This window comes from Dermacentor andersoni, chromosome 2, assembly GCF_023375885.2.
Source record: "Dermacentor andersoni chromosome 2, qqDerAnde1_hic_scaffold, whole genome shotgun sequence".
NCBI classification, from domain to species: domain Eukaryota; kingdom Metazoa; phylum Arthropoda; class Arachnida; order Ixodida; family Ixodidae; genus Dermacentor; species Dermacentor andersoni.
In genome coordinates this window covers 1,613,295-1,622,536 of record NC_092815.1, presented here as the reverse complement: position 1 = coordinate 1,622,536, position 9,242 = coordinate 1,613,295, and positions in this window count along the sequence as shown.

Sequence of the window (9,242 nt, the reverse complement as noted above, 5' to 3'; positions counted from 1 at the left end):
ATAGGGGCGTAAAACTGTACGACCTTCAATTCGTACCTCTTATTGAGTTTCACATTAAGACCAGGCACCCTCTTGTTAATGCTATAGAATTCCTGTATGTTACCAGCTACAAGCTTATTAATCAGGAATCCGACTCCTAGTTCTCGTCCCTCCGCTAAGCCCTGGTAGCACAGGACGTGCCCACTTTTTAGCACAGCATATGCTTGATTTTTCCTCCTAACTTCACTGAGCCCTATTATATCCCACTTACTGCACTCTAATTCCTCCAATAGCACTGCTAGACTCGCCTCGCTAGATAAAGTTCTATCGGTAAACGTTGCCAGGTCCAGATTACATTGGCGGCCTCTCTGAACCCAGAGATTCTTAGCACCCTTTGCTGCGTCACAGGTCTGACCGCCGCCGTGGTGAGTTGCTTCACAGCTGCTGGGGACTGAGGGCCGGGGTTTGATTGTTGTACTCATATAGGAGGTTGTGGCCATGTAGTGCACCAGGGTGGCCAATCCTGCTCTGGTGAGGGAGTGCGTTACCGGTTATGGTCACCGGGATCAGGCCGCAGTCCAGGCGTGTTTATGCAATTTAATCAACAAGCGAATTTTTTTATTAATCTGGTGGAAAATTACGCGGCACCGGGGTTCCGACCACGGTCCTCTTGCAAGCGAGGCCGATGCTCTACCTCTACGCCACCGCTGCAGCTGTACCGGATCACGCATGCATTAACCGCAGTGACTCAAGACTTATTATGTGGCTGGCTTTGTCGCAAAGTGTGTAGTGGAAACAAAGTGTAGTGCATGCATGAACCAGCTTCTGCTGTGTGCTTCATATGGAATGTGCTTAAATGCTGCTGTTTTCACGAAATCTTGCGACTCCGTTGGTCTTCTGTACCCTTCACTGAAGGTTTTCATGTTTATCAGTGAACAGGAAGAAATTTTCACTGGATGCTTTAGCAAGAGTTAGCTACATCGATACAGCATTACGGATATGGTGGCAGTCATCAACAGGAGCAGCATTGGTGGTTTTGTTTCCGTCAATATTGCAAGGTATTAACCGAGAGGTTGATCGGTTTTTACGTCGTCACACGAATGCATTTCTATATAAATGTTGTGAATAAGTCTTATGATGAGAAATGAAGTGCACGGCAGCAACTGAAGTTGAGTCGATTATAATTGGCTGCAGTGCCATAAATATATGCTGCCATTCTTGTGTCTATTCTAACGCACTGTGTTAGTTTTTGAATTAATGTGAAAGTAAGAAACTGTTTTTGAATAATGTGAAAAAATAACATGCGCTTTTGCTCCCACGTCAGATGACCGCAAGCTGGCAGAAATGGGAAGCAAGATGTGTACAGTAAACAGTTGTATTTCTTCAATGCCACCCGTAAACCCAAGGTAGAGTGAGCTCACAAACATTCGAGTAGTGTACCTGCAAAAGTAATCGTGTATGCAAAACTAGTCTATCTTGTCGCGTCTGCGACAAGTTGTCATATCAGGGCCGCGGTGAGTTCAAAGTAGCAGCGGCAGAGAAAGAGTGATCATGTTGAAAGAGTGTTCAAAGGCTGGCAGAGAAAGAGGGATCATGTAATCGCAGCCTACTCAGTATACATGGAAGTGAGCTGCATTTTTTACCGTGTAGACATGTAAATTTAAAGCGATGCTAACATTTTTTTGATCGAATAGTGTTTTATACGCCAGCCCGGCCAGTTGCGTGTACGGAACTGCTGAGATTAAGAGATGGTACAGTGTGCACGTATTCATTCATTTTGCAAAAAGAACAGAAAACGTGAGAAAAGGAATGGGTGTAAGAAAATATGATAGAATATGTCTGATAGTTGCATGGCAACGACCACCCGGCAATTCATAAGTGACGTGCCTCCGAGCTTGCTTAACCCTAAGAACACCAGCGCCGAGGTGCGAGTGCCCCTAAGCGACACCTCAGAAAAGGTTAAGCTCGCCTACCATTTTTATGATAGTCATCTCTAGGCATTCTGCGAAATGCGGATATCGTCGATAAAGATTGTTATTAGTGTGATAGCGATGATAGGGAAACTCCGACCGAAATACCGCCGTCGTCGTCACCTTGATGAATCCCGTATTAAGTCCAAGCGTGACAAGATCATATGCGCCCCGCGACGCCGTTTGCTGTAGGCGCCAAGGTGAGGGGAGAAGGATGGCGGCTTTATGGGTGCCGTCTTGCCTCTCCCCCAATGTTGTAAGCGAAAGGGGGGCGAGCGAGGGCGCACCAAGTGAGAGGAAGGGAGGCTGATGAGCGCGCTAGCCCGGCCGTTGCTGCAAGTGGCGGGATTCTGCGGGATTCCGCAGAACAGATTTGTCATACTGATATCACATGCCCAGTACCGCCGTTGTTTGTTCGGGTACATACCCAGTGACCCAAGTTGTCTACTAGGCCAGAAAGCAGCCAGCGACAAGTTGTCTGTTCGGGCACGTGCCCTGGAGTCAAGGTTGTCTACTCAGCAAGGAGCAGTCAGCACGTACACAGTGTCCCAAGTTGACTCTTATGCCGGTTATTACTGTGATAGATCGGGTGACATCCGTTCGTCTTCGTTTTCTAATTCAGGCATTCCTCCTTGGCGGGGCGTTTGCCAGTTCTACTGGCCTACCCGCTGCTCCTTTACCTGGATCCCGCCTCGTCATGCCCCCCGTTCTGTTTTCCTGGCTCTTCTGTTTATCTGCCGATCAGTATCAGCGGATTCTTCTTTTTGTAATGCAGGCTAGCTACTCATATTATTCCGTAAAATGCAGTAATAAATTTCTTGTCATTGTACCAAGCCCAAGCACTCTCCTGTGTATCACGCACGAATGTTTTCTTCTGTGCAGGCTCCCTGCTTGCAGAGTTGTTGAGTCAAATTCTGGCCTTGACATCGAAAGCACGTTATATGTTATCGCCGCAGGCCAGAATGCAATAATACAAGCTGTAGAGCTGCAATCCCAGTTGACGGCATCACAGGCTGCTTTAGTCGCAGTTACCGCCAGGGTAGTGGAATTTGAAAAACTTCTGCAAGCCGTCTAACAGTCTACAGGCCAAATTCATCATCACCATCATCATCATCATCATCAACATCATCATTGGCCTGTTTTGTGTCCACTGCAGGAAGAAGGCCTCTCCCTGCGATCTCCAATTACCCCTGTCCTGCGCAAACCGATTCCAACTAGCGCCCGCGAATTTCCTAATTTCATCGCTCCACCTAATGTTCCGGCGTTCTCGACAGCGTCTCCCTTCTCTTGGTATCCATTCTGTAACCGTAATGCTCCAACGGTTATCTAATCGGCGCATTACATGACCTGCCCAGTTCCATTTTTTTTTTTGCTCTTCATGTCAATTGGAATATCCTCTATACCCGTTTGCTCTCTCAACTAAACGACTCTTTTTCTGTCTCTTAACGTTACGCCTAGCAATCTTCGTTCCATAGCTCTTTGCGCGGCCCTTAACTTGTTCTCACGCTCCTTTGTCAGTCTCCAAGTCTCTGCCCCATATATCAGCACCGGTAAAGTGCACTAAATGTATACCTTCCTTTTCAATGATACCGGTGAGCTTCCAGTCAGGAGCTCACGATGTCTGTCGTATGCGATCCAACCCGTTTTTATTCTTGTGTGATTGTCCTTCTCATGCTCAGGGTTGCCAGTGATTAATTGACCTAGGTAAACGTACTCCTTCACAGACTCTAGAGGCTTACTGGCGATCCTCAACTTTAGTTCCTTTGCCCGGCTGTTCATCGTTATCTTTGTCTTCTGCATATTTAACTTCAACCCCCATTCTTACACTCTCTATGTTAAGGTCCTCAATCATTTCTTGTAACTCGTCCGCATTGTTACTGAATAGAACCATGTCATCAGCAAACAGAAGGTTGCTGAGATATTCGCCGTAGTTCCTTACTCCTAAGCCTTCACAGTTTAATAGCTTGAATACGTCTTCCAAGCAGGCAGTGAATAGCATTGGAGACATTGTGTCTCGTTACCTGACCCCTTTCTTTATAGGTATCTTCCTGTTTTTTTTTTTTGTGTGTAGAATTAAGGTAGGTGCAGAACCTCTGTAGATATTTTCCAAGGTATTTACGTAAGCGTTCTGTACTCTTTGAAGTTTACTAGGGTTGAGGACTGGGCGAGTTGATATCGCATTCTAAAAGTGGTACAGCGCAACATAGAAAGGAAGAAACAAGCCGAGCCGGCCTCTGTTCCTTCTGGCCGGCTCGGCTTGTTTCTTTCTATGTTGCGCTGTACCAGTTTTAGAAAACTGTAGTATTTCATTACGTAATACCTCTACGACTGCTAGTATCTGCACTGAATCAAATGCCTTTTCGTAATCAATGAAAGCCATATAGAGAGGCTTATTTTACTCTGCTGATTATTCGATAACATAATTAATTATACGGATGGGATCCATTGTAGGGTATCCCTTCCAGAAGCCGGCCTGTTCCATTGGTTGACAAAACTCCAGTGTTGCCTTTATTCCATTGGAGATAATTTTGGTAACTATTTTATATAATACTGGGAATCAGCTAATGGACCTATTACTTTTCAACTCTTTCACGTCTCCCTTTTTGTGGATTATTATAATTTTTGCATTCTTCCAGTTTTCCGGGACCCTTGCTGTCAATAGACACTTTGTATAAAAAGCCGCCAGTTTTCCAAGCAGTATGTCTCCTCCATCTTTGATTAAATCAACTGTTATTCCATCTTCTCCTGCCGCTCTTCCTCGTTTCATGTCTTGCATGGCCTTTCTGACCTCATCGCTAGTTATAGGAAGAGTTTATGTATCCTGTTCATTACTGTTTCTAATGAAGGTATCCTGACTCCTCTGGGTATTGTACAGGTCAGTATAGAATTCTCCCGCTTCTTTTACTATATCTTCGAGATTGCTGATGATATTACCCTGCTTATCTTTCAGTGCATACATCTTGGCTTGTCCTATGCCAAGTTTCCTCCTCACTGTTTTCAGGCTGCGTCCATTTTTTACGGACTCTTCACTCTTTCTCACGTTATAGTTTGGAATGCCACTTATTTTCGGTTTGTGGATCAGTTTTGACAGTTCCGCTAATCCTATCTTATCTCTTGAGTTGGTCACTTTCATTCTTTTTCGTTTCTTTATTAGGTTCTTTGTTACTTGGGATAGGTTGCCTACTGATAGCCTAGGTGCATTGCCGCCCACTTCAATTGCTGCCTCTGAAACCAGCCTAGTTACAGTTTCATTCATTAGCTCTACGCCATCATCATCTGTCTTTTCTAAGGCTGCATAATTGTTTGCAAGTACCAGCCTGAATTTGTATGTTTCTACCCTCACTGCCTCTAGGTTGACCTGTTTCTTCTTGACGAATTTTGCTCTTTCTCTCTTCAAATTGAGGTGAATCCTAGCCATCACTAACCTACGAACACTGCATTGTACCTTACCTATGACTTCTACATCCTGCACCATGCTGGGATCAGCAGAAAGTATGAAGTCAATTTCATTTCTTGTTTCACCATTAGGGCTTTTGCAGGTCCAGTTTCTGTTGCTACGCTTCCTGAAAAAGGTGTTCATTATTCGAAGCTAATTCCTTTCTGTGAATTCTACCAGCATCTCACCTCTAGCGTTCCTAGAATCGACGCGGTAGTTGCCAATTGATTGTTCACCAGTCTGCTTTTTCCTCACTTTTGCATTGAAGTCGCCCATTAGTACAGTATACTGAGTTTACACTTTTCGCATCACTAATTCAACATCTTCATAAAACTGATCTACTTCCTCATCATCGGGACTGGATGTTGGAGCGTAGGTTTGTGCAACCTTAAATCTATACCTCTTAATAAATTTGATTACGGCTACAGCTATCCTCTCATTAATGCTGTAGAATTCGTCAGTGTTGCCCGCTATGTCCTTATGGATTAGCAATCCTACCACCTATTGCTTCTTATCTGGGAGACCTCTATAGAAGAGGATATATCCGTTATTCAGCAACGTATAAGCCTCACCAGTTCTAATCTCCATAAGGCCGATGATATCCCAAACAATGTCTGATAGTTCCTCAAAGAGTCCTGCTAAGCTTGAGAGGGTACGGGTGTCAAACGTTGCAAGGGTCAGTTTTCATTGGCGGCCTGTCCGGAAAGGTCAAATTAGCGACATTAATACTGCGCTAGAATCGCTTCGCTGTTTTGTCACTCAGCAATCCGAGAAGATGGTTGACCTCGAAGACCCCAGCCGTCGCGTCTAACTTGGTTGTTTACGGTGTACCTGAAGCGCCTGATGAAAGTCCAGTTCAACAAAGAAATATAATTGTAAATGAAATATTTGAACAGAAGCTTGGCGTAAAATGTTCGTCCATCGATAAAATCCATAGGCTCGCTCGAAGTAGTAGGAAACATTGCCGGCTATATAGTACCTGCAAGATTACTATAAAAAGCCATCCATCCCAAAAACGCTAAGAAACTGAAAGGCACAAGCATTTTCATTGAAAACTATTCACGCATTTTCATTGAAAAGAAATCAATCTCGTCAGTGATAAACTCCACATTGACGGGAAGACGTGTGTGGGGCGACGAAAAAAGTCGCAGTTTCGCAAGGTAGGCGAAACATAGATTGCGATAGCGAAATAGAGTATAACTTGATGCTGGGCTAATTGGTTGAGATCTGATGAATAAATTGTTGCGCAAGCAGGAAATAAAGACTTAGGAACTTTCCAATTTTTGCTTCTAAGTCTTTATGTCCTGTCATGGCAACAATGTGTTCATCAGAGCAAAATAGTGGACAGCTATACGCAATAAGGATAGCAGTTTTATCCGCCGTATAATCTTGTAAGCATTTCCTAACAAACTAAATTAACAAGCATGGTGTCACGCGCGCACAAATAAACGTGAACAGATATCCCTCGACGAACGCGCAAATTCGCTGTCGAAATGCTGGAGTGATGCATTCTTTAAACCTGAAGGTAGCGCTAAAAAGGACGAACACACGGTGAAAAAAGGACACAACGACGAAGAAACGCGTGTCTTCGTCGTTGTGTCCTCTTTTCACCGTGTGTTCGTCCTTTTTAGTGCTACCTTCAGTTTTAAAGATTGCATCACCAACTAGCCCAGCACGAAGTTGTATTGACGCTGGAGTGAGGAAGCGCGGCAGCATTAGCGAGCGAATTGATCTTCGTGCTGGCCTTTCGCTTCAACGCGAACTACGCGGCGTAAACAAAAAGCACACAAAGCTATCAGCACTCTGCGTATTGTGTCCCCATCGCAGATCGCATTCACGATATGGCCGCCCGCGTGGCGGCGCCATACGCACCAGCCGCCAGAGTAGAACGCCTTTCCCTCCCCTCGGTGCCTTGCACGCGACGCAAAGCGGCACGCTTCCTCCCGGCTTTCCCCCCTTGTGCGCGTGAGATTTAACCACGGCGCTCCCTCGCACACTTTCTCCCGCACATACAGCATACGGCGTGCGACGATGACGTTATCGCTTTTGGATTTTATAGGAAACATCACGGCGACGCCGACGACAGAAATGCGCTAAGAGTAGGCATATAATTGCGATCGCAATAAAACATGCGTGTTAAACTTCCTGCTAGACGCGACAATGCAGATAGCGATTGACAAACATGTTTCTTCGCCATAGCATCTGCGCTACTTAAACGTGAACGTACGCGAAGTATAATTAACAAACAAAATTGACAGTCACTTTACCATACATCAAACAGAGCCTGATGATACTGATGGGCGACTTCAATGCCAAGGTAGACAAGAAGCAGCCTGGAGACAAGGCAGTGGGGGGATACGGCATAGGCACTAGGAATAGCAGGGGAGAGTTAGTAGAGCTTGTGGAACAGAACAATATGCGGATAATGAACACATTCTTCCGCAAGCGGGATAGCCGAAAGTAGGCGTGGAGGTGCCCGAACGGCGAGACTAGAAATGAAATAGACTTCATACTCTGTGCTCACCCTGGCATCATACAAGATGTGGACGTGCTCAGCAAGGTGCGCTGCAGTGACCATAGGATGGTAAGAATTCGAATTAGCCCAGACCTGAGGAGGGAACGGAAGAAACTGGTACATAAGAAGCCGATCAATGAGTTAGCGGTAAGAGGGAAAATAGAGGATTTCCAGATCAAGCTACACAACAGGTATTCGGCTTTAACTCAGGAAGAGGACATTAGTGTTGAAGCAATGAACGACAATCTTGTGGGCATCATTAAGGAGTGTGCAATAGAAGTCGGTGGTAACTCCGTTAGACAGGATACCAGTAAGCTACCGCAGCTGACGAAACATCTGATCGAGAAACGGCAATGTATGAAAGCCTCTAACCCTACAGCTAGAATAGAACTGGCAGAACTGTCGAAGTTAATCAACAAGCGTAAGACAGCTGACATAAGGAGCTATAATATGGATAGAATTAAACGTGCCCTCAGGAACGGAGGAAGCCTAAAAGCAGTGAAGAAGAAACTAGGAATTGGCAAGAATCATATGTATGCGTTAAGAGACAAAGCCAGCAATATTATTACTAATATGGATGAGATAGTTCAAGTGGCTGAGGAGTTCTATAGAGATTTGTACAGTACCAGTGGCTCCCACGACGATAATGGAAGAAAGAATAGTCTAGACGAATTTCAAATCCCACAGGTAACACCGGAAGAAGTAAAGAAAGCCTTGGGAGCTATGCAAAGGGGGAAGGCAGCTGGAGAGGATCAGGTAACAGCAGATTTGTTCGAGGATGATGGGCAGATTGTTCTAGAGAAACTCGCCACCGTGTATACGCAATGCTTCATGAACTTCGAGCGTACCGGAATTTTGGAAGAACGCTAACATAATCCTAATCCATAAGAAAGGGGACGCCAATGACTTCAAAAATTATAGACCGATCAGCTTACTGTCCGTTGCCTACAAACTATTTACTAAGGTAATGACAAATAGAGTCAGGAACACCTTAGAATTCTGTCAAGCAAAGGACCAGGCAGGATTCCTTAAAGGCTACTCAACAATATACCATATTCACACTATCAATCAGGTGATAGAGAAATGTGCAGAATATAGCCAACCTATATATACAGCTTTCATTGAATACGAGAAAGCGTTTGATTCTGTCGAAACCTCAGCAGTCATGGATGCATTACGGAATCATGGTGTAGACGAGCGGTATGTAAAAATACTGCATGATATCTATAGCGACTCCACCGCCACCGTAGTCCTCCATAAAGGAGGCGACAAAATCCCAATAAAGAAAGGCATCAGGCAGGGAGATACGATCTCTCCAATGCCATTCACAGAGTGTTTAGAG